This window comes from Podarcis muralis, chromosome 17 (assembly GCF_964188315.1).
Source record: "Podarcis muralis chromosome 17, rPodMur119.hap1.1, whole genome shotgun sequence".
NCBI classification, from domain to species: Eukaryota; Metazoa; Chordata; class Lepidosauria; order Squamata; family Lacertidae; genus Podarcis; species Podarcis muralis.
The window spans coordinates 20,218,081-20,245,030 of NC_135671.1; the positions used below are offsets into that span (position 1 = coordinate 20,218,081).

The 26,950-nt window shown below is 41.2% G+C and overlaps 1 protein-coding gene across 27 annotated transcripts in view; it reads left to right on the forward strand.

The window, feature by feature from the left end:
* The window catches only part of PTPRD (protein tyrosine phosphatase receptor type D), a 1,167,048-nt gene that overhangs the window by 335,499 nt on the left and 804,599 nt on the right, over positions 1-26,950 (forward strand). The gene's annotated exons all lie outside the window — the stretch shown is intronic.

Below are 26,950 nucleotides of genomic sequence, written 5' to 3' on the forward strand. Positions count from 1 at the left end.
ATTACATGTTCAGTTATGCCAAAACAAATATTTCTGTTTTGATTCCAGGACTGTAGTACAGTTCATCCCAGACGAACTTAATTTTAAAAGCAAAACCTCTTATTTATTTATTTATTTCGTGAAATTGCTTTTTCTTAAATCACCTTCACTTGCACAATTAAAAATCTTTCCTCTCTTCCCCTGACTACCTAATTTGGTAACCATGGTGTGTGTGTAAAAAAAGAAGGCTGAGACAAAGAGAAGGAAATTGTTTCCTTTTTTATCATTCATCTCTGCACTCTGCTCTTCCCTGTTCCCTTAAGCCAGCTCTGAAGACAACTGCCTAGAAGTTGCCTGACTGAAAGAAAACAAAACAAAAATGAGATCATGGCTATTCTGCTGCTATGATGCATTTGCTGGCCAAAAAGCATTTAGGACATTGTTCCCCAGCACTATTCGCATTGCAGTGTTTTGTTTTGAGCTCAGGTGAAGATACAAGATACATTTATTACACTGACATAAAAAGTGGCCAAACCGACATAATGACATGCTCTCAATACTATGGGCTAAGATGAGATTTGGAGTACCATCTTATGGTAGTTCCTGGAGGGACATTTCCAGAAGATGAAACTTGGGGATTAATGTTTAAAGACTTGGCACATGGCTATTCAACATTGGCTCTCCATGCTATTCAACATTATCGTGTGAGGTTAGTGGCAAAATTTATGGTGTAATTGATGAGCCTGCACCCCCTAAACACATCCATGGTTGTGGCCGCACATCTACTGTGTGATAGCTTGTACACACTTGCCACCTTCTGACTGGGCCACTGGGGCCATTTCATTGTTGCAAGAGCGACAGTGTCACCTTTCTTTGCGACTTCAACTCAGCTCCCATTCATAGTGGCCACTTTCCATTTTAATGTAGCCAAAATGCAGTGCCACAGCCCATAGAACTAGATCTATGGGGTGTGGCATTGCATTTAGGTAAATGAAAATAGTGGGCAACCACTACAGAGGAGAGCTCAGCTTGGCACCTGCTCAAAAGCCCACCTGCCCAACGCATATATGGAATCCAGAATGCGGCAGCTAGACTTGTGACTAAGAGTGGCCACTGGGACCATATAACACCAGTCCTAAAGGATCTTCATTGGCTCCCAGTAAATTTCAGAGCACAATTCAAAGTGTTGGTGCTGACCTTTAAAGCCCTAAACAGCCTCAGCCAAGTATACCAGAAGAAGCGTCTCCACCCCAATTGCTCAGCCTGGACAGTGAGGTCCTCACCCAAGGGTCTTCTGCTGGTTCCTTCACTGCGAGAAGTGATGTTATAGGGAACCAGGCAGAGGGCCTTCTTGGTAATGGCACCCTCCCTGTGGAACCTCCTCCCATCAGATGTCAAGGAGATAAAGAACGACACAGCTGTTAGAAGACACCTGAAGGGAAGTTTTTAATGCTTGATCTTTTTACTATGGTTTTTATATATGCTCTAAGCTGCTCAGAGTGGCTGGGGAAACCCAGCCAGATGGGCAGGGAATAATAATAATAATAATAATAATAATAATAATAATAATAATGGATTCAATCTAACTCTTGGATGGGGTTGCAGGTTCATCATTTGAGCATTTTTCATGCTTGACCATATCCATGACTTGACCATGGCCAAGAGTGCTTTAGCATAGCTGTGGCTGGTACACTTACTATGTCCATTCTTCAAGGTGTTAGATGTGCCCATCAAAGGCCTTAGTCTAAGCCATTCTCCATGGTCTTCCTTTAAAGAACATTCAGACATTCCAGCTGGTTCAGAGTTATAAAGCCAGACTGTTGATCTCAGCAGTTACATGGAACATGTGGCACCCAACACAGTGTACAAGAGCACTGAATCTCTACAAGAGTGCTGAATCATACTTGCTTTCTTTTCACAGTTCAAAATGCTAATTATGACCTATAAAGTCCTATCCAGGATTGCTTCCATATGACACACACATACACCGGCTTGACAGATTTGGGAGGGACATGACAAGGGGAGCTCTTGGTGGCTGCATCAATATGCTGGAACTCCACCTGTTCTCTGATATTCTTCTTCTGCTTGTTAGGCAAAGACTTTTGATGTGCTTATTTATTTTATTGGTACGTATGTTTCATTATTAATCTCATCTCACATGTTGTAGTAGAGCTGTTGTATTGTATTCATTTGTTGTCTATAAAAAAACCTACTATATTTCATGTTGTTCTTGGCTCCCATGTGTACTGAATGTAGAAAAGTAGGCTATAAATTGAAATAATACATAAATCATGAATGGCGGGGCAGGGGACAGCCTATATGTCCTTGGAACTGAAAATAGCTTCCCATTATGATTTAAAAATCAAATTGGGTCCCATCCTTCTTCCTCTTCCTTACTTACTTACCTGTTATGTGCTGAAGTTCTCACCCTGGGCCAGCAGGGGTATACTGTAGATAGTTATGCAAATGAAGGATCGAAAGTGACATTCAGTGATTGGATAGTTTGTATGCAAATGGAAGGATAGAAAGTGACGTTCAGTGATTGGCTAGTTACAGAAAATGCTTACTGTTGCATTCTAGTGGAGCTCTATATAAGCAGGTTGACTGAGCTCCCCAGTTCAGTTCTGTTCCAGCTTACAAATAAAGAGCTGCTTTGGAAGAATTGCTGTGTCGTCTGATATGTTCGCCCACAACTTAACATTACCCATTTCTTGTTCCATGTCCTCGGCCTCCTTCTTGCCTTTTTCCTGCCCTTTCTTCTTGCCCAGTCCACCCACTTATTCCCACCCTCCACCCTTCTATTGACAGCCTTTTCTCCATCCTCATCTCCCACAACCATAAAACTGTGCTTTGTTTCAGAAACAGTTTTCCATTGAATGACAGCATTGGACTCTCTACCAATACATGAAATTATGCAAGTGTGCTCTGAGATACTTTTAGGTGTGTGCATAATACATGTGCATGCACACACACACACACACACACACACACACATTTCCCACTAGTTTGCTGATATTGCAATGTGTAATTAAGGTTACAAATTCATTTGAAAGTACTAGGTTAAAAATTTGTGCGTTAACTACATGAAAGAAGCCAACTGTAAAATGTTTTCAATGCACATAACTGGTGATGTATTCATGACCAGGCACTCATTCCTTTAGCAATCAGGATGTTGAGCCTAGGAAAGCAGGACTCTCCTGGAGTACTTGTCATCCCCCCCCCCCTTTTAATGGAAGAAGGGAATAAAAAGATAAATCTCAGTCATTTTTGCTCTAAAGTTTCTACAGTTTCTTTTTTTCCTCTGCAAGCCTTTACTTTCAAAGTCTTTAACCTTTTGCTGCCCTTTCCTCTATTCTGTGTTTCTGTTCATCCTCCGCAGATCTCTTCTTGTTTCATTCCATATATCCTCTTCTATTCTAGGTTTTGTAAAGCCTTTATTTACTTGCACACTTTTCTTCTTGAGGAACTATATTACCTCTGGCAGAAAGAGGATGAGACAAGTGCCATCACAAAAAGAAATGACTGTAGGGAAAAATCTGAACTGTCGAAAGGGGTTCACTAGAGATTTGAACCGCAACAAGCAACACATTTCTTTTGTTTTTGTTTTATTTTTGTTCTGCCTGGCTTTGAATATCCCCCCCCCCTTCCCCTTGGTACTGTCTCTAAGAGATTTTTCTTTAAAAACTCGGTCCTCTGTGTACTCCTAAGCCTTTTCTTATTCATATGAGAACACAAAAAGTGCATGGGAGGTGGGGAGTAATCATAATAGTGCTAGAAAGTCTCTTTTTTAAGGAAAAGCTTCCCTTTGCAATGCTCAGAACAGACATTTTAAAAGTCAAAAAGAAAGCAAGGATTGCTTTTCTAAGACTTCCTGCTTTGAACTCAACAGCTATGTCCAGTTGCTGAAAACATCTTGCATGAAGCAATTGAACCGTCCCTTGTGTAGAACCCTGGAGAGTTCCTTTTTCAACATCACATAGACAGTGGGGGTGAGAACTATGCTCAATGCTGTTAACAAGCTGATCTGTTAAAGATGTGGATGGAGCAAGGAGATTCTAAACATTTGATGGCTCAGCCTTCTTCTTAAACACTGGTAACTGGGTTACTAAAGTCTAATCTTGGCATCGTATGCATGCATTATCACCCTTGCATTATTATTTATTTTATTTTGAGCAGCGAAGAACGCTGCACCCAATGAAGTGACAGCAATGATAAATTAAACTCTGCAAGCCTCTAAGAAGCACCAGTAAAACAAATAGTGTTTTGTTGTTGTTATTCTTAATCTTGAAATTCACAATGTTTCTGTATCTGCAATCGGAGAGGGAGGGAAAAACCCATCTACTTAATGCGTATAACAATTGCTTTATCAGGCTTGCACAACTTGTCATGCACCCAAACCACATTTCACTTGCCATTTATTGTGCTGCTTTGCAATTCTCACCAAGCAGCAAAACAGAATGTTTGTTGGCTTTGTTTGATGTGTCACAAGTTGCTTAGATCTGTATTACGGTTCGCAGTATCTTCCCCATAAGAAATATAATTCTCTGTTAAAAAAACAAAGGATGTTTCGTATATGAATTCAGAATTTCTATTGTGAAAAATCCCATCCCCAAGGCTAATCATCCTTATCTGCAAAAGCTAGGAGGGGGGATGACTCAAACAATGAACCACCCCAAAAGTAACCGAAAAGATGTCTTTATAGAAACACTGGACATTATTTCACCCTGTGTTGATTGCATTTGTTTGCCCATCTCATTAATAGGCAGAAAACTATGACCAGAATTATTCCTCTTTAACTCCATAGGTGGTTTTCTACTGATGTTCACCACAGAGTCCTGTTCTCCCCTTTCTTTTTTCTACTAATGTTCACTACAGAGTCCTGTTCTCCCCTTTCTTGATTAGAAAGAAGTGTTCCTCTTTCATGGCAGTGGAGGAGAATGGCTATATATTGTACAAGCCTTATGCAATTCTCTCCCTCTCTCTCACTCTCTCTGATGTTATATTCAGATATCTAGAGCCAGAGAAAATGAATGGGGGGGGGGGACCTGCCCACCTGTACTCCTTGTTCACCTGCCCATTTTAGCTCCAAAACACCCTCTGCCCAGTCCTCTGCAGGCATTTTGATTGCTCTTTTGTTTCAATATACCTGGTATGTGAGAATGGGCTGGCGCTGCAGTTTTCCCATTGTGCTTCTTGTTGTTGTTCAAGTTGAGCCCCACAAGTTATTGCTTAAATTCTAACTGGGAGAAGTCCTGTGGATGTTCCGTCCCTAACAGCTATAATCCATTCACCAATCTAAAGCAGGCATAGGCAAACTCAGCCCTCCAAATGTTTTGGGACTGCAACTCCCTTCATCCCTGACCACTGATCCTGTTAGCTAGGGATGATGGGAGTTGTAGTCCCAGAACATCTGGAGGGCCCAGTTTGCCTATGCCTGATCTGAAGGGTTGGTGGAGGAAGGGTACATTTCAGCCAAAACAATTCAGATTTTGGACTGCTTGGGAAATAAGCCAGTCCCTGTTCTAGCAATGGACTGAGCAGGGTAGAAGTACAGCCCATTGTCTTTTGCTGCTCCCATATCTCCTCTACTTATGCTGTGATCACAGCAGGGCATTAATGCTTGTACAAGTAGGTCACTCTTTCCATGTGACTTAGTGTGAAACAGACTCTGAAATCTATCTCAGATTTTCCCATCCATGCTAGTGGTCAGTGCTTCATGGTATGTATTCGGGCTGTATGTTATTGTACCCTTCTCTTGATTAGTACTTGCTTCAAAAAGAATAATAAAAATTTAAAAAGTTGTGAGCACGCAGGAAAACAGCATACCTGTGTGCATGCCCACAACTGGCCACTGGTTTACAGAATTTATGGTGGGTGACGATGTATCCTTTCAAATCAGATCTTTGGATGGAAGGTGGAGGCACCACATGGTGCTGGCTCTACTCCTAACCCAGGCATAGGCAAACTCCAGCCCTCCGGATGTTTGGGACTACAATTCCCATCATCCCTGACTACTGGGCCTGTTAGCTAGGGATGGTGGGAATTGTAGTCCCAAACATCTGGAGGGCTGGAGTTTGCCTACGCCTGTCCTAACCACTACTAGAAAACAACATTGAATGACTTTTGGCTGACCACTTAGCATTTATGCTGCTGAGTTCTACAAGGCTCCATTTTTCCTCAATGTTATTTAACATCTCTATGAAGCCATTGAGAGCAGTTATCAGGAGAACTAGATGCAGTGTCACCAGTATCTGAATCACACCCACTTCATTCTATCTGTATCTTCAAGTAGTGTCAATGATGGGCTTGATGAAGGACAATAAAGTGAACTGAATCATGATATAATGAAGGTCATGATGGTGGAAAATGTTGCTGTAAGATGCGGGAGGCCAAACTAGATATGATAAGGGACACCATTGTTAAAGGAATCGCACTGGCTGCCATCAGGCCCAATTTAAGATGCCCACTTTGTTGCAGAAAGCCCTATATGGCTTTGGACCCAGGTACTCAAAGGAGCACCTCTCCCCATATGGGCAAACCCATGCTCTGAGATCTTCTGCTGATTGAGCTATCTTTAACCAGGTCTCATGCAGCAGTGAATGTCAGTAGAGCCTTCTTGCTTATGGCTCCCTGTTTGTGGAATACTCTCTAGCCAGAGATAAGTCTGTCCCCTTCGTTGACATATTTTGTTCTCCTTAACCTTCGTAGGTTAATGTGATGGTTGTGCCATGACTGTATGATTACGTTCTGTGCTGCTGCCAGTTTTTTATGATCAGTTTTCATAATCATGGTTTTATAGCTTTATGGTTGATGATTTTATTTTGTGTTTTGTTGTAAATTGTTCATTGCCCTAGGAACACATACTGAAGGGTGGTCTATACAGATACAATAAGTATTAATAGTGACAGTCAAATGTATACATTTAGACTCACTGCTGTGCATAAAACTGGAAATTTTACTATAGAGAATTAAACTTACTCTTATTACACAATTGAGATTATAAATATTTGTATGCCTTTTCTTGACATTTTATTAATGGGTGCTTAAAGAGCACACATGTGTTAAGGGCACAATCTGAACTTGAAATTAATATTGATGTTGACAAGTGAGTTACTTTCCTGATCATTGCTCTACACTGTAGTTCTGTGGGTTAATGCCATGAGCACATTATCAGTGAATGGCAATGGTGAACCTTAATTTTAATTTTGTGAGTTTCCCTTTTTTTTAAGAGTTTCATTTTAGGATGTGATGACTGTCAACATATGTTTTGTCTGACAAGATTTACTTGGCAGTTGTTTTTTATTTGAGGTACAATCTTCTATGAGCAAGTAAATTTGCTTCTTTCATGGATACCTATGTTTTAAACGTGTACTCATAATCCCTTCCTTACACACACACAGAGCACCTTCCCATATTTGTTATCATTCATTGCATTTCAGACTTCACAGTAACAGATACTGAATGTATACGCAATCACACCTCCTCTTCCTTACACCTCCACCTTCTCTCTATCTTTCCCTTTCCTCAGTGCCTCTGTCTCACATGCACAGGGTTGTATCAGTTGTCGCACACTCATTGTTCCTCATGCAATGGGACTTGTGTTTCCATTGTTCTCCCTGCACACACCCAAAATTTCCCCCAAAGGGTCCCCCAGCTTGGGCCCAGATATTGAGGTATGCACAGCATTGGAGGGGACAGGAGATGCAGAGGAACCTCCATTCCACACATGGAAATCCATTGTGCCGGCGGAGCTACAACATTGGATACAGAGTCACTTCATGGGGCGAAGATATACCCTCCAACATTTCTCCAATGAAAATAGGGACATCCTACCATACCCTCCAACATTTCTCCAATAAAAAATAGGGGTCCCAGCGCCTGCCAACCTAGCAGTTCGAAAGCACCTTCGGGTGCAAGTAGATAAATAGGGACCGCTTACCAGCGGGAAGGTAAACGGCGTTCCGTGTGCTGCGCTGGCTCGCCAGATGCAGCTTGTCACGCTGGCCACGTGACCCGGAAGTGTCTGCGGACAGCGCTGGCTCCCGGCCTCTAGAGTGAGATGAGCGCACAACCCTAGAGTCTGGCAAGACTGGCCCGTACGGGCAGGGGTACCTTTACCTTTACCTTTTACTTAAGGATGCAGGTGGCGCTGTGGGTTCACTGAGCCTAGGGCTTGCTGATCGACAGGTCAGCAGTTCAAATCCCTGCAATGGGGTGAGCTCCTGTTGTTTGGTCCCAGTTCCTGCCAACCAAGCAGTTCAAACACATGTCAAAGTGCAAGTAGATAAATAGGTACCACTCCGTCGGGAAGGTAAACGGCAATTCCATGTGCTGCTCTGGTTTTGCCAGAAGCAGCTTAGTCATGCTGGCCACATGACCCAGAAAAACTGTCTGCAGAAGTGGACAAACGCCGGCTCCCTCGGCCAGTAAAGCGAGATGAGAACCGCAACCCCAAAGTCATTTGCGACTAGACTTAATTGTCAGGGGTCCCTTTACCTTTACTTAAGGAAAAGCAGGACATTCCAGCATCAAACTGGAAACCAGGATGCCTTCTGTAAGTCCGTGACTTTCTGTGGAAAATAGAAACACTTGAAGGGGTCTGGTGAAACAAGTGCTTGCCATTAGCTCCATGTGGCTGACAGACAGCAAGAAAACAAACAGGATGGGTTGCTAGGCATTGGGAAACCATTTCCCCCACCAAAAATCCAAAACCTTTCCAAGCCATCCTGAGTGCAAGGGGGTGCTTTTCAGCTCCAGCAGCCACTCTACACTGTTCAGCAACCCTCCTCATTAGAAGGGGAAGAAAACAATTCTGCTTCAAAAGTGGCCTAGACCACTAGTCACAGGGTGGGATTTAGGTTTGATGAGGCCCTAAGCTACTGAATGTAATGGGGACCTCTATATGTCCAGCTGTCCTTTGTCAACAACAAATTGTCGCTGTTTTTTGTGTTGAATATATGCTATATGGTAATTCATGGACCTAATAGGTATCTAAAGCCATTTGCACATAACAAAATATTTTATCAAAGTAATTGTGGAAAAGTCCATGCAGAATGCAAAGTTCATGCAGAATGTAGGCACCCTATATATAGAAATGAGCAAACCAGAGATATTTTAGGGAGCAGGTTAGCAGGCAGGGCTCATTACTTACATCATAGGAGCCTACACAATGCAAAACACAGTTGCTGTATATAGGGTTTTTGTTTTGTTTTTCATCTTATATTTTGGGAATGTATATCCAGTTTTTTTCCTTTAAATTTTTCGGGGGACCCCCAAGAGAGTGGGGCCCTAAGCTATAGCTTGTTTAGCTTATATGTAAATCTGGCACTGACTAGTCATCATGGTGCCAGGCATGCCCAGCCAGTAGATCGTGGTCTACCGGAAGTTCCTTGGCTGATCCTGGTAGATCACGGGATCATCCCTCTGTGCACTCCCCCCTAAAAATAGCTCAACAGCTTGGGGCAACCCTCCCCTTCCACCAACCCACCCCATGCATGCTCCTCCTCCTCCAATGACAATGTCAGGTTTTTTTATACTGGGAGTAGATCACAGTCTCTTGGGAGTTAGACGTGCCTGAAAGATATGAGGCATGAGCACAGTTACACCAGCCGTCACAGGTTGCCAGCCTTGCATCTGAGGCACCATGATTCTCAGGAGCACCAGGAAAGCCCTTTGCAGCTTTGTAGTTGGTGTTTTCTAATATCAATGGGTTGTGCGGTTTTTTCCCTTATGGTTAAGGGGTTGACATAAAGATATTACTATAATTGTCATGTTGAAAAAATACAGACTTGCAAAGAGATCAGTAGAAAATGTTTGAAACAATGAGGCATGACTAAAAAGAAAAAGAAAAAAAGCAGAGCCTTTTTTAAAAAAATCCCATTTCCTTCCAGAATGCTGAAGATTCTTTCAAAGTGCCACTTCCTTTATTTTTCCATGAATAAAGTGTGTCCTGACATGAACGGGTTAAATATGTGCCATTCTTCCATTATGTAGATGGCACAAAATGTAGTGTCACTTTCTATTCTTATTACAATTGTGAGGCTGTCACTATAATTGATTAATTTTGTGCCATTCTCTCTCTCCCTCTTTCTGATCTCTTTGTCACAAGAATAAGCTATCACAGAATTTTAATGCTTGATACACTTAGGGTTCTTAATGTATTCTGATTCTCATTCTAGTGACAAAGGTTGGCACAAAATCAGACCATATTCATGAAAACGGCTTCCAAAATAAAGCGTAAGACTGTACAAAAATCCATCTTCATGACAATCTTGAGAACAATGAGAACAGAAATATCACAAAACAAAAAACCCTCTCTTCTTGTGGCAATTTCGGTATTGTAATCTCACAATGCCGCAAAATGCATTCCCTCAACCTTTTTGATTGGATTTGTTAAATGCAATTTTAGAATACAGGGACCATTCAAAATATTGTTCACAGGATGTCACCATAAGTGGTAAGTAATTTAAGATTCTCCTCATGTGATTTGTTTGAAATAATTGTAGTCTGCGGAAAATCATCATCTAGCAACTAAGGGCCGGCGCTTATCTGCCGAGATATAGGGCCTTCTTACAGTATTACTGATTTTAGCTTTCGATTCATTTAGTCAGTTGAAATTGTTGCCGTGTTGAAACTCACTCTCTCTGCCCCTCTTAAAACTTCAGAGGCCTGATCCAAACATCTCCACTTTCAGCAATGGGGTACAGATTGAAATCTGTCCTTTTGCTCTTGTCGAACAAATCACCAGTCAATTGTGGGATAAGGAAGGGGATTCCCCTGTCTAAATTTAAGGAGAATGAATGATGTACGCTTCTTAACCACCCCTGTTTGATCTAAAATCCATGTACAGAGGCCATACCTAGCACACCTGAGGAGGTTTAGAGATGCTGCAAATAGCTATACTTTTTCTCCTCCAGAAAAGCTGCTTATTCTATCTTGCACATAAGTGCCCTGAAAAGGCAAAAGGTTTTCATGTATTGCTGATTTGTCAAAAAGAGAAGCCTCCGTTGCAAATGTTATGTGCAATTAAGCCAATTGTGCATATGATGTGCAGTAATGATTAAGATTTGCATTATTTTACATTGCAGTCTCTGCTTTCGACAGAAGAACAGGAAACATAGCTGCAAATAATATATATGCAAATGATTTGGATTGCTTTGCAAATATTGCTTGTCTGCTTTGTTTATCTATTTATTTACTTGTCATTAGACTTGTTGGTCGCTTGTTGCCTGAAGGTCTTCAAGCGACTTACAATACATTTAAAAAGATGAACCTCAATATATGATAGCATTTACAAATTACTACAAGAAACACCTATCATTAATTAAGGTACACACACACAGACACACACAGCCCCCCACAGCAAGCTTTGGTAGCACACTAAAACTTTTATGGAGAAGTGTCAATGTGTACAAATGCAGAATATCCCTATGAATTCTACTCTCAATAAAGATGTGGGAGATATATAGATATATGCAACTTGAAAAATGTACCTATAACAATGAGACATAAAATGTTAAAACAAAAAAAATTCCTTCCAGTAGCACCTTAAAGACCAACTAAGTTAGTTCTTGGTATGAGCTTTCGTGTGCATGCACACTTCTTCAGATACCAATGTATACACACTTCTTCAGATACCAATGCACACGAAAGCTCATACCAAGAACTAACTTAGTTGGTCTTTAAGGTGCTACTGGAAGGAATTTTTTTTGTTTTGACTATGGCAGACCAACACGGCTACCCATCTGTAACATAAAATGTTGTCACTCTGTGGGTCAGCACCATCTCTGCTTTAAAATATTTAGTACTTGGTAAATTAAGGATGCGGGTGAAGCTATGGTCTAAACCACTGAGCCTCTTGGGCTTGCCGATCAGAAGGTCGGCAGTTTGAATCCCTGTGATGGGGTGCATTCTTGTTGCTCGGTCCCAGCTCCTGCCAACTTAGCAGATTGAAAGCATGCCCCAAAGTGCAAGTAGATAAATAAGTACCGCTCTGGTGGGAAGGTAGACGGCATTTCCATGCACTGCTCTGGTTTCAATGTTCCGTTGCACCAGAAGCAGCTTAGTCATGCTGGCCACATGACTCAGAAAAACTGTCTGCGGTCAAACGTCGGTTCCCTTGGCCAATAAAGCAAGATGAGCGCTACAACCCCAGAGTTGTCTGAGACTGGACTTAACTGTCAGGGGTCCTTTACTTTTTTTTTAACTTGGTAAATAATATACCGGTCCTGCCAGCCTGTCTCTATAATGGTATTTGCTGTATATAGTATCATAATGAGGTGGTTGAAACAAATTGAATAGTGAAAGGAATTCAATCAACTAACTGAATGTGTGAATTTTAAACATTTCAATACTAGTTTTCTTGCCACTTGAGAGAACATCTAGTCTTAAGTCCTCATTTAGGAGGACAAACCAATGAAAAAAGGTGGTTTTATATTCTATAAAATTATATTATACAATAAATCATGTTTCTTCATCTGGGCGACTTTACAAACCATCAATTGTTTATTGATTTGTACAGGGATGTTTTGTGGTTTGGTTTTATACAATTTTCATCACTTTTTGTCTTAAGATTAATGTGTGTGTGGGTTTTTTTTAAAAAAAATAAAAAATCCAATAGATAAATAAAATTCCAGGATATAAAGAATCTGTTTTAAATTGTAAGCTGTTTTCAATACATTCTGCAACTGGACTAGGGTTCAGTTTTGCATGGAATATTTGGGAGTAGCACCTATTGACTCCAGTTAACTGAGCTGCGGAGGAAGAACACCATGCTGTTAATGTTGTTCCCTGGAGAACGGAAGCCATTTGACTTCAGTGAGCTACGCCACTCATGCTCCCTGTTTGGTTACTGACAAAGACAGGTCTAATAGCAAACATACTTTCAAAACTATAACCAAGATAGCAGTTGCAAACGGGTTACATGGAATCATGGCTGTTGTAGTTGCATTCAACTTTGTGGAGAGGAAACATGCTAGACCCACCCCCCACTGACCCTACCACCTTTTGTTGTGGGAGTGGCTGTCTATGAGTGACATTTGTATCTGTTAAGCATTATAGAGTCATTGTGCCATGTTTCTTGTAGCATAAAAATATCAAATTGCTCAAAATAGTTCATCATTCTGCTTTGAACGCCAACCTGCTATGTTCCATGACATCAGTTTTAGCCCCAATTCCTTTGAGGCCCTGTGATACTTTGTCCAGGTACCCAATTTCATCTTTAAAAAAGCTTCCATTCCTCTTATCAGTGGGAACCCATTCAATGGTGTTAGTATCCTTTTTGATTTTCTGGAGAGTACTAATAGCATTTTTTGGGCTACTTAATACATACATACATACATATTTCATCTATTAGCCATTTCTTGATTACTCAAAACCTGAGGCCACTTTGGATGATACTGCAGTGATTGCTCTGAACTTGTTTGTGGAGCAAGTGCACCAGTCCTGCCTCTACCATCACATGGAAATGTGTTGTCCATATAGGGCCTGAGTGCATACAAACCAGTATAATTAATGTCAAAATCACAGTCACTTTCCTAACTTCTAGAAACTGGCAATGCAGCTCAATGCAACTCATGCATTCTTGGTTCCTCCCTGCACTGGTGACAGGGGGTGGGATGTCCACCAGCTCCATCTATAAGGCTAGATTGTTCCCTTAAAGCAGTGTTTCTGAAACTTGGGTCCCCAGCTGTTGCTGGATTACAACTCCCATCATCCCTGACCACTTGTCCTGCTAGCTAGGGATGATGGGAATCGTAGTCCAACAACTGCTGGGGACCCAAGTTTGGGAAACGCTGCCTTAATGTATCATCTGAACAGGCCCTTGATGACATACGGCTAAATGCGAAAATATATTACACTGAGAAGCATTGCATTTGAAGAGAGAAGGAGGCTAAAATCTGGAAGAAAGTCTCTAAGTAATTCATGAACAAAGTAGTGAGCCCTCTTAAAAATATGGAGGCATAAAATGCTTTTCATGAACATCTCTCTTCAGGGCTATCCCTTAGGTTCTCAAGCTGGACACTCAAAAATTGTACTTCCCAATAGTTATAGATATGAAATGGTCAATGAAACAATATGTAATATGTAATTACGTCAGTTGGATATAAGGAGATGATAGATAGATGATTGATAGATAGATAGATAGATGATAGATAGATAGATGATAGATAGATAGATAGATGATAGATAGATAGATAGATAGATAGATAGATAGATAGATAGATAGATAGATGGATGATAGATTAGATAGATAGATAGATAGATAGATAGATATAGATATATATCACAACACATTGAGATTTAAAATGTAATTTTTAAAGACTAGTGATTAATGAACTGGCAAAGCTACAGGTTCACAAACAACATGTTGCTACTTCTGAAATATAAAATAAATAGAAGATTTGAGAACTTGGGGATGCAAAGAGAATTGTAGCAAACTCTGCCTCAGGAGAAAGCAAAATTGGATTCTATGTCTGTTTTGGGGTGGTTGGAATGGATTTCAAGAATATTACAACATGGATATGAAAAGTTTAGCTCAGAAGATGATGATTCCATTTTCTTGCTTTATTTCTCTTACACACACCTCATAAAGGATACAGCTTTTCATTTGTTGAAAACTTCCTTCCACATCTAGACAGGTATAAAATCTATTATGCTATGAATCACAACTTCTGTGCCTATACTTGTATATATACAGCTCTAGAGCATTGACCAAAACCTCTGGATTCTTTTTTTCTGGACATTTTGCTAGCAGACAAATGAGGAACTTGTAAACATTAGCCAAGAAAAGAAAAGAAAAGAAAAATAACAATCCACAGCATGTTTACTAAGAAGTAAGCCCCACTGTGTTTAATGGTGCTTTGCTCCCAGATAAGTGTTTACAAGTTTGTAGCCTGGCAGAGCAATACAACCCCATTGTTGCACAGGGGGAGGGTGGAGAGTTTGAACTGGGCAGAGGTGACCCTTTGCCTAGCCCTGCCAGCCTACACTAGCTTTCCATTCCACTGGACCAGAGTCCATTTTTTCCACCTGCTGAACAGGTAGGTGCAGGTGCCACCTGGAAGCAAGGAAGGAACACAGCTGAGTAGGCCTGGAATCCATTGGATGGCATGATTGCATCAGGATCAGTCCCTGCACTAGATGTAGGCTGGTGCAGAGAACTGCCTGCCTTCCCACCTTCCAGCTGCTAGCAGCATTAGCCTAAAATCTTTAGAAATCCAAATTGTAATTCACAGATTCTTGTCCTATATATTCCATTTGCTTAGCCTGAGGTTGGATTCATATATTATCTCCTGCTCTATTGCACATAGTTCGCTGCAGAAGTGAAATTCATAAGGAAGGCAATCCTAACCTCAAGAGTATGACCAAAGGAGATTCCTTCCAGATAAGTGTACATAGGATTGCAACTATTAAACTTGATCACCTCATTACATTAATTACACCACCCCACATAATCAAAAGCCCCATAAATTCTGCACTTCACATGTGACATACGGGTGCCTTTTCATACCCTGTGTCTGAAAAAGAGGTGGTATCCTCAGTTTCTTCAGTGTACATGTTTAATTTATTTATACTATATAACACAACATTGTAATTGTCACCATCCTCTTGATCAATTGTAAGTCTGAGAATGCTTTTCCTTTCACATAAGATTTGAATTTAAGAGAAATTGAAATGAGGGGAATGCATTTATCTTATCCAACAGCAATGCAAATGATGTTGTTGAGTTCTGTGGCTTTTCTGCAGTTATCACTACATTGTAACCAATATTTCAGAAAGGTGTTTTTTTAATAAATAAAAAATCACTAATGGATTTGCGCCTAACCTATGGCAACAGTGCTGGTCAGTTGCCTTTGGTATCACTCGTGTGTGCATTGAGCTGATAAGTACTGTAGTTCATTTTCCTCTTGGGCAAGCACAAGAGTGGGTTTTTTTCTTTTTCTTTTTTTAAGAAAGGAGAGAGAAAAACCTTCAGACTAATAATTACGTACCTTAGGTTGAGACACAAATAGTGAAATACACTTGATTGCTTTCCAATTCTTAGTAGAATTTAATGAAATATACCTGCCTGTTTCAGCAAGAGGGGAGGGGAATTGTTAGCCGTTTCCCCGGATACTGTTAATGTAACTATCTGAATTCCTTTGAACGGTGTTACATTCAACAATACTAGTGTGATAATGTTACAATTAAAGAAAAAAATAGGGGTATAATAATGGCTATAAGTATATATGTATATGTATATTTATGGGTGTGTGTGTGTGTGTGTGTGTGTGTGTGTGTGTGTATCGCAGAGAAAGAGATCAGATCCATGACCTGCTTTTCCTTGCACCTTCTTTCACGCCCTGTGCTGTTCCATAAAATCTTCCAGATCTCCTGAGCAGATTTTCAGGATGTGCAGGGAAAAGAGGGAGCTGAGTAACTACAAGCTATAATGCCTATGCTGTACCTTCACTGCTGGAGGCTGTATGCCTCTGAATTTCTGTTGCTGGGAATTGCATGTGGGAAGAGAGCTGTTAAATTCAGGTTCTGCTTTTGGGCTTCCCATGGGCATCTGGTTGGCCAACTGTGACTGTCAGTTTGCATTTCTTAGTACAGAAAGTATTGATCTGATGTGTAGAGATCATTCCTATTTTAATTAATTCAAGAGGGTTCCGGAAGCTTCTGTGTGTGAAAGAAACAAGCAGAAGGTTCATGACGTTTGGGTTATTCCTTCAGAGAAGCTGAGTAGAGCTGGTTTAAGCTGGTTCTCTTATCTCTTTATGTCGAGGTCATGCTGACTATAATAGTAAGGCCAGGAGGAGCCTGGGTTTCACTTTCTCTTTCTGACTCCCTTCTGGTGTGGTGTTCTGTACATAGTACAGTCATATCGCGGGTTGAATATGCTGTGAGTTGAGCACGTTCGAGTTGCGTTCCACTGCAACCTGGAAGTAACAGAGCGTGTTACTTCTGTGGTTTTTTTTTATAAGATGTTTATTAAAGTTTTCAATTTTATACAAACAAAGAGAAAAACGTAAAAAGAAAAACTTTAAAAACACATAAAGTTCACAACTTATTTTCAGTAACATATTTCCCTGACCTCCTCATACCTCCCCTTCTTGTTTTCTAGTTCAAATTATTTGTCCAGCAAATCCTTATCTCCTAGCATTACAGCTAAATAACACATTATTTTCTATCCAACATCTTAAATTATTGTAGCTTAAACCTTTACTTATAAAAAACCATTTTTTTTATATTCTTTTATACCATTACAGCTAGAAACCACTTAATTTCAATCCAACATCATTCAACATTCATTAATATTGAAGTATTTCTGTAAATAGTCCTTAAATTTCTTCCAATCTTCTTCTGCCGACTCTTCTCCCTGGTCGCGGATTCTGCCAGTCATTTCTGCCAATCCCATACAGTCAATCAACTTCACCTGCCATTCTTCCAGAGTGGGTAAATCTTGCATCTTCCTGGAGCGTGTTACTTCTGGGTTTCGCCGCCTGCGCATGCACAGACGCTCAAAATGACGCCACGCGCATGCGCAGAAGCGGCGAAAAGCGACGTGTGCGTGCGCAGACGTGCTGTCACTAGTTATGTTTGCTTCTAGATGTGAACGGGGATCCGGAACGGATCCCGTTGGTATCTAGAGGTACCACTGTATGCTTAGTTGTTACGGTTTAGACATATAATAAAGGTAAAGGTAAAGGTACCCCTGCCCGTACGGGCCAGTCGTGTCCGACTCTAGGGTTGTGCGCCCATCTCACTTAAGAGGCCGGGGGCCAGCGCTGTCCGCAGACACTTCCGGGTCACGTGGCCAGCGTGACATCGCTGCTCTGGCGAGCCAGCGCAGCACACGGAAACGCCGTTTACCTTCCCGCTAGTAAGCGGTCCCTATTTATCTACTTGCACCCGAGGGTGCTTTCGAACTGCTAGGTTGGCAGGCGCTGGGACCGAGCAACGGGAGCGCACCCAGCCGCGGGGATTCGAACCGCCAACCTTTCGATCGGCAAGCCCTAGGCGCTGAGGCTTTTACCCACAGCGCCACCCGTGTCCCCCTAGACATATAATAAGTTATTGTAAACTTAAGTTATGTCTGCTGCAATGTCTGCTGGATTTCTTATGGACAGGGCCAATCCTGAATGTATTGGATTTGTGACCATTATGCTCATTTGCCTTCAGTAGCAGTAAAGCTCTGCTGGGTGAAATATTAACTGCCTCTGGTCCATTTAGCGGGGGAGGGGGGGATCCTCCAACATCTTTAAGTTTTTACTCTGCTAACTATACATTGGAGTTCTGCTCTGGATCAATATTGAGTAGAATTTCATGACAGTGACAACAGAATGCTAGACTAGATCGGCTTTTGGCTTAATCTAGCAGGCTATTACTATGTTCTTATCTACCATCTTTTTTTCCCTGTTGACCATGAACCAAGGAACTTGTGTTTTCCCCCTAAGGATAGCGGCAGACCTGGGTACTTCATTCCTTGCATATTCCTTCTTCCCTTTCTGATTGTTACCTGAAATCTATATAGCATAGAAAGAAAGAAAGAAAGAAAGAAAGAAAGAAAGAAAGAAAGAAAGAAAGAAGCCTCATCTGGATGTTTGCTTTCCTTCTGCTATATTTCATCTTGCACCTGTGCCCAGATGCAAAATCCATGGTTTGCATACTTCCCCCTTGCTTTGTTTGCCATTGAGCCTGGTGAAGAGAAGCCAAAAATTTGCAAGCTGTTTTATGATATTTTGGTTGGACTAATAATAAAGATGTTGTCCAAATATGAATTTTTAAATCTTACGCATATATTCAGTTCTACTCAAATTGATAGGGCTTATTCCCACGGAAATCTGCACCAGATTATAGCATAGTGCCATAATTCTATGCAAATTTACCTGTGAGTAAGTCCTATTAAACATGGTGAAGCTTACTTCCGAGCAAATATGTATAGAATGGCACCATAAGTGAATGAACAATGTTCTACTGAAAATTGTCATAATGCAAGGATAACACTACAGAAAAGCTTGCAAATCCTGAGCAGAATGTGGCAGCTGCTACAAACTGAACTGCTACACTGCAGTGGTTTAGGACAGTGAAAAAGAACATTGCATCTAATTGAAACTGCAGGAGAAATGTAGGGAGGCAGAATGTAATTACACAAATTGGAATTTGTCCAGGACACCAGGGTTAACATGCCTACTCCTTTTTTAAAAGATGGAAAGAGAGAAAGAAAATGTTTTGATGCTTGTTGATATATTTCACCCACACAGCGTCTCTTAAGCCAGTTGCAAATAATAGGCAACGTGAAGAGAGGAGAGCCTTGAAATTTTCCTTTCTAAGGAAATACTGCTCCCTGAAATGTTCTTCCATAAGGACGGGCTTGGCAAACACCCTCTTTCCTCTAGCTAGCAAAGTGATTAATAAAAAGTTAAGGATGTGGAGGTGCTGCAAATGTGTATAGCCAGTTTAAAACCCAGCAAACTGTCATCAATGTTAATGTGGCAAAAATCAAAATTCCTCATTGGCCGTGCAGCTCAATAAGTTATACTGGGCTTTTGTGAGGATTAAATTGTATACATCTCATGTATATTGACTGATCCTCGAAGAAAGGACAGAATTATTTGTGTTGATGATACTTACTGAAATTGTGAGATTTAATTTTATCTATTTGCTTTCCAAAATTCATGTTGGATAGAGGATGTATTTTGCTATGCAGCTGTTCTAATGAGTGTCTATTCCTTGTGGATTTCCTCACGTCCATATTAGTTTGATGAGGTGGATAAAGCACAATCGTTACATTAGTGTGTGTGTGTGTGTGTGTGTGTGTGTGTGTGTGTGTGTACATACTCACTCACTCACTCACTCAAATGCTTCAAGTCTTTCATAGGTAGGATTGAGTCATGTATGGTTAAATTTAAAGCCATCTATAACTGGCTTGTAATTCATAAGCATCCCACATGGATTTGGGCCTTCATATGTTCACATGAAGGTGACACAGGTGGCGCTGTGGTCTAAACCACTGAACCTCTTGGACTTGCCAATCAGAAGGTCAGTGGTTCGAATCCCCGCGACGGGGTGAGTGCCCGTTGCTCGGTCCTAGCTCTTGCCAACCCAGCAGTTCGAAAACATGCCAAAAAGTGCAAGTAGATAAATAGGTACCACTCCAGTGGGAAGATAAACATCATTTCTGTGCGCTGCTCTGGTTTCACCAGAAGCGGCTTAGTCATGCTGGCCACATGACCCAGGAAAACTGTCTGCGGACAAGTGCCGGCTCCCTCAGCCTGTAAAGGGAGATGAGTGCCGCAATCCGAGTCATCTGTGACTGGACTTAACTGTCAGGGGTCCTTTACCTTTACCTTTTGTATGTTCACATGAGGCTTCATGCTGTGCAGCAGAACACAGGCCAGAGATGGAAAGCCCAAAAGGGACATCTATGCTGCTATGTGGTTCAGTGGTGACTTCAAGTCAAAGACTGAGTTCTAATTCATTGCTTCTTAGGCCATTGTGGCAGCGATTGACCTCCTTTTTCTTTCCTTTTGTGCCACTGCCCAAGGTGCGGTAAAACTCGTGGCAGCTGCCAACTGGAGCTGGCTATCTGGCCCCCCAAGAAAAATATACCTCGTGGAATAATAATACTTCAAGACATAATATTGTTCTCCAGGACAGGGTTCTCTTGGCTGCCTGGATGGAGGATATAATGGAGCATGTGATTGTGTGGAGAGAGAGAAAAATGCATTCGTTGCTTCACTTGCTTTTGCTTCAGGTCCCTCCCATCACTGGCTTGGGTGGGGTTCCTGGAAGATAACCCAAAAGGCTCTGATCTGGGGGTGGGGGGGAGATTCCCCTGCCTCTGTTCTGTCCTTGGCTTCCTTCAGGCTTCACGTGCTTCTCTGAGCCACATCTTCAGTTCCTCAATGCCCATAAACTTCCTGCTTTTTCTTCAGCTGATCAAGAGCCACACACACACACACACACACACACACACAATCTACTCCTTGGTCAGAGCCAAGGGGGATCATGGCATCTGACAGAACAACTACCTTAGTGTGATGTTGAATTCCTCCCAGTATCCCCACAGCTCCCAGCAAAAAGTCACAGCACTTTACAGACATTTAACCATTTACCAATGCTGTTTTTCTAGACAAAGTGGTGCTGGAACTCACCATGAACTTATCTCTTGTTCTCTTAGAAGGGCAATGATGTGTCGGAGCTGAGCTGTGGTGAGCTGTGGCTGAAAAAAGTCCTTTAAACATTTTTAAAAAACAAAATTTTACCTCAGAAACAAAATGGTTTCTCTACACACACATAGTGGAAAGTGACTGAACAAAGTGTGGCAATTTCATACTAAGCCCGTTGTCTCAAAATGCCCTTCACGGCAGTCTCAACCAAATTCCCCAACAACATTAAAAACAGATCCCTAATTTTGATTATAAGGCGACTTCAATCCCAGAGTGTGTATGTTTGTAAAATCGGTTGAGCACCCAATCTGGTATCACTAACGCCTGGGAAATCAAACTGCTTTACATCTTGTAAAAGCAGTTGAAGTTCCACATGTGCTTTGTTTAAGAAGAGGACACTAGGTTCACATAAAGGACAAGCACAAAACAAAACAAAAAAACTCTTAGGGGTAAACTAAAGAAAAGAAATTCCCCTCCAGCAGATTCATAGAGATAACTGTGTTATCAGTAGAGATGTGCCTTCCCTAATGCCGAACGTTACATGACTTGCACTGACAAGATTAGCCCCAGCTGAAATGAGAAAGAAATAAAAGGCAAAGACTGCTTTCCCACCCATGCAATTTGTTGAAGGAGCAACAAAGTAATGTGCTAATGTAAATAAAACGGACTGATTGTATTACACGTCAAGGCCCCGGCGCACCTCCAAGAATAATAAAAACACATTGACACAGAATTTTAGGTTAAAGGTTAATGGGCAAAATTTAGGCCACAACTTTATTTATTACAGCAATGTGAGTTGTATTGGCTTAAAAAAAAGGGTAAAGGACCCCTGACAGTGGAGTCCAGTCGCGAACGACTCTGGGGTTGCTGCGCTCATCTCGCTTTACTGGCCGAGGGAGCCAACATTTGTCCGCAGACAGTTTTTCCAGGTCATGTGGCCAGCATGACTAAGCCGCTTCTGGCGAACCAGAGCAGTGCACGGAAACACCGTTTACCTTCCCTATTTATCTATTTGCACTTTGACGTGCTTTCGAACTGCTAGGTTGGCAGGAGCTGGGACAGAGCAATGGGAGCTCACCTCGTCGCAGGGATTTGAACCGCCGACCTTCTGATCGGCAAGCCCAAGGCTCAGTGGTTTAGGCATTGGTAATAACTATATCTGACTCCTGCCCGCCTTGCAGGAAGTCTAGAAGGGTAGACCACCAACAGAGGGAGCTCCATCGATGGCAACCAACTGAAGCTTGCCCCGGGGTTCCTGCTGGATCCTGGCATGACCCTAGTCCCCCAAGCGGACTTCGGCTGAAATCCAGACCCACAGATTCCTTTACCGGAATACCCTTGCACCTGGAGGGGTAAGTGATGGCCGCATCTCCCCTCCCCCACATCTCACTAAGCCAATCCCTAACTGCCAAACCTTGTGAGACAGGGCCTTTTCTGTGGCAGCACCCAACTTATGGAATTCCCTCCCTAGAGAGGTTAGACTTGCCCCATTCCAGATGACTTTTAGATGGACAGCAATATCATTTTTATTCTTCCTGGTTTTAGTGTGTTTGTGTTTGGTGTTATTGCTGTTGAGGGTTTAAGATTAAATCTTTAATGTTAAAAGTATTTGGTGATATTTTCAGTTTTGTCATTGTTTCAACTTTCTGTGTGTGTTTTCTTTCTTGTGTACTACGTCTGTTAGAGCCTGGCCAACTGCCAGATCTGTATTGAATGCATATCTTTATTGTGAAATGAAATATGTGATGCTTGTCACATTTTAACGTGCCTTGGAAACAGCCTTTGCCCATCAGAATCAATTTTGAATGTTGATGGGTGCTTTGATAAAGATGAAATATAGTCATAGACGTTTTAAGGATTGCATTTTCTCCAAATATATTTATTCTAAAATGGAAATGCAATAAATGTTTTGTATAAAACGGCAGTCCTTCTGTGTGCCTTCTATTAATTCAAGAATATGTGTAAAGTATGCATTAGTTTAGCATCTCATGTCTTTCCGTACTCAGCTCTGTTAGAAAGAATTTGATATTCAAAATAACTCTCTAGTAAACTTTTATCTAGTCCCCCCTTGTTTTTCTTCACTGTGTATATTTGACTATAATTGACAAGCTGTTCCAAGGAATTAAGTATTCCCCAGCTAGATGGCCTTTGTAAAGAGGAATATCCTTGAAGGTAATCAACAAACTGAAACACAGCATGTTTTCTTAGCTTGTAATTCCTGATAAATCAATACCAGGCAAACACTCTTACTTTAAAGGTTAAATACTTTAAGCCCTTTGGTAGTAATTGAGTGTATTTTCAAGAGAGGTTTAATTTTGATGGGAGGGGTTTTTTTGGTGTGTTCCTCCCACCCCCATCAATTCCAATACTTCAATCCTCATACCTGTGACAGCAAATATTGTAGATTGCTCAGCAGCAGCTCATACTGGATCCAAATGAATATACACTGATGCTTCTGTTAGAATAAATGCCTCCAAATACAGTGGTATCTCGGGTTACATACACTTCAGGTTACATGTGCTTCAGGTTACAGACTCTGCTAACCCAGAAATAGTACCTCGGGTTAAGAACTTTGCTTCAGGATGAGAACAGAAATCGCACAGCAGCAGCAGGAGGCCCCATTAGCTAAAGTGGTGCTTCAGGTTAAGAACAGTTTCAGGTTAAGAATGGACCCCCAGAACGAATTAAGTACTTAACCCGAGGTACCATTGTACTACATCTTTTGGGTCTTCAAGTGAGGAAACTGATATAATTGTATATAATCTTATACAGTCCACTCTAAAAGTCTTGCCTTTTAAAAGACTGTTAACTTCAGAGTTTATTGTTGCAGCAGTTGCAGTGGATTGACTGTCATTCAACTGCCCTGCCAATGTTATTAGACATAGGCCAGGATCCAATGAACTACTTGAGCCATGTCAAAGACTTGGAGGTGCCCACGACCCAGTGCCAAATGGCATAAGTGCCTCTGCAAGTTCTCTGTGGCATGGAAGACTGCTATTTGCAAAGCATAATTCCAAAACTCTTTGAGTGTACAGAACTAATTATATAGTTCTTTCGATCCTAGTGTTGTTTTGCTTCCATTTTGAAAGCTATTATGAGAACAAGAATATCAGATAAAGTTTATTTTGCCTTCCTTGTCTGCAGTATCCTACAAAGAGAGAGCAAGAGAGAGAGCTGGGGGAAGACATCTTCTGTATTGTGATGTATTTGAAACATACCCAGAAAATGCAATACAGTAGATGGCTAAGAATATGTTGTTTCCAATGTTAGGGATTGAATCCTATGCATACTTGGGACCATAGTATACGACTTGACTTTTAGCAGAGCCAGCCGAACTTTGAGGCAAGGTGAGATGATTGCCTCAGGTGGCAGGATCCACAGGGGCAGCAGAACCAACGTCTGAGAAATATGTCACCCATGGCTGCTGCCACAGGACAGCAACTATGGCAGTGTGTTCCTTCGAAGTCCCTCCACTGCCTCCTTGGCAGCTCCCCCCCCCCCACCATGCAACCTTTACAGCAAAGTAATGAGCAAAACTAACAGCAGTTAAAAATAAACAAGCAACCGTTTTGACAACAGGCCACAAAATCACACAGCAGTCTGCTTTATGTTGTTTATGAACCACCAGAAGCATTCATCTGTCACTACCTGAGTTGTTCAGATTAATGGTGGTCTAGATTGTGGCATGGGGAGCATCTGTTATTGTTCTGCTATCTGAGGAGTCATTGGTGTCAAAATCACGAGCCAGATTTTGGCCACCTTACATTTTGTGCTGGTTCCCTGAGCCACTGGTTTCAATTTAGAAGGTGGGGAGAAGATAACTATGGATTGTATCCAACGGTGGTGTGACCAATCACTCATACTCACTTGGAGGCCTCTGTGTCCCTGAAAACCTTCTCTGGTGTGCTAGGGTTCCTCTGAACAGTGCGCACTGTGTAACAGGGGAGTGCAAAATTGCATGCATGGTGCATTTTGCTTTAACAATCTTCCCTAGTCCTCCTGCTGACCACGCAGATGCTTTTAATTTAAAAGGAACGCGTGAGAATAATCTTTTAGAACTATATTCCATTTCCAACCATTCCTCATCCAGAAACGTACTTGCCGAATTAATGCAGGACATGTTTTACACTCGTCAATGTGTTCCATATAGATATTGATCAACAAAGCCAGCAAGAGAAGTTTTGACATATTTGACAAGTGACAAGATCAAGTCACTATACTTAAAGGTGAACTGCAAAGACATTTTAAAAACCCAGATCCTTAGAGGGAAAAAATAAAAAATCTATATTTTGTGTGCTGTATTGAAATTTTCAAGACGTAACATATATAACTACAGCAATATTTTTACCAATACAGCAGTTTCATTAGTTGCAAAACATGCACATTGTTTCATTAGATTTAGATGCAACAGTTCAATCCTTATGCATGTTTACAAAAAAAAAAAAAAAAAAAAGGAAGTTCCACTGAGTTAGGCAAATGGTTATCAGTGGTGTAGCATAGGTTGCTAGCTTTTAGAAGAGGGAAGTTGCAGGGCTGAGCCCGTTTACAATTTTATTGACTCTCCTTTCTGCCCCAGCCACTTAGTGCAGCAGTACCACCCCATAAGGCCCCACCAGTTGTGGGGGAGATTTGAGTTGTGACCTTGGTATATAAAGGTGATGGCACAGGAAATGGGTAATATCGCAGGCAACAAAACACATGGAATGAAATGTATTTGTTTATTATTGTTGTAAAAAATGACTTGTCTATTCCTCAATATGTAAACAAGTCTCAATTTTATAGTAATATGGTGGGAGAATGTTCAGAACGGTATTGCTTTTGCAGTATTTACGAACAAGCTTCCTTCCGAAGAATTATTGCAGCAAACATGCAATTGGATAATACTCTCAGAAAATGGAATTTTCATATCTCATGAAGTACTGCATTTGTTTTTAAAATCTTGAAATTATTAGATTTGTAACAAATAAACTCATGAGAGTTGAAGTTTTCAATATTTTCAGCTAGAAGGTTTATTCCTTAAATAAAGCAGAATTTATGAACAGTGATAGCTAGAGTAAAAAGTGCAGGAAATAAGATTAGATTCAAGGGAAAGTTATGTTTACCAAATGTGTGGTTTTTTTTGGAAAACTCTAATCTGGCCTCATAAGATTGCTGTACACAAAAGAGAAGTCAGTGTGTTTCTCTGTTAATCAGTTAGCCACTATTGTCCCGATATACAATTCTCTCACACCCCTTTTTGCCTTTACTTTCATGCTGACTCAACTATCTATTCCATGCATCGAGACTGTGGAACTTGTGTTGTCATACTACAAGTCCCATCATGCTCGATCATTGCCCATGCAGACTTGGGTGATGGGAACTGCAGTCCATCACTGGTAAGGTCAGAGGTTCTCATCATTTCCATATGCTCACACCATTTGTGGCATAATAAGTTCATTTTTTGTTGTTGTCCAGAAAGGTCATTGTTTCCTTTGAAATAAAAAACACACTCTCAGGTAACTTGCATTGTGCTCTCTGTGATAAACACCTGCATCTGTAGCTATATCAGTGCTATTGGGCAGGGAAAAAAATCTGTTTGAAAGATATTGGTCAGGCCATATGGACAGCGTTTCACTCCAGCAATGGATTTCACACAGGTCTGTTCAGAATCTGTGTGCATAAAATGCACAGATTCAGGCATGGCATAGGAGCATGGTACATGTACCGTATTGGCCTGAATATAAGCCTCACTTTCCCCCAAAATTCTGACCATGAAAAGTTAAAGTGTGGCGTATATTCGCAACCTTATGGTATGCAGCCAGAAATGCAGGGCAAAT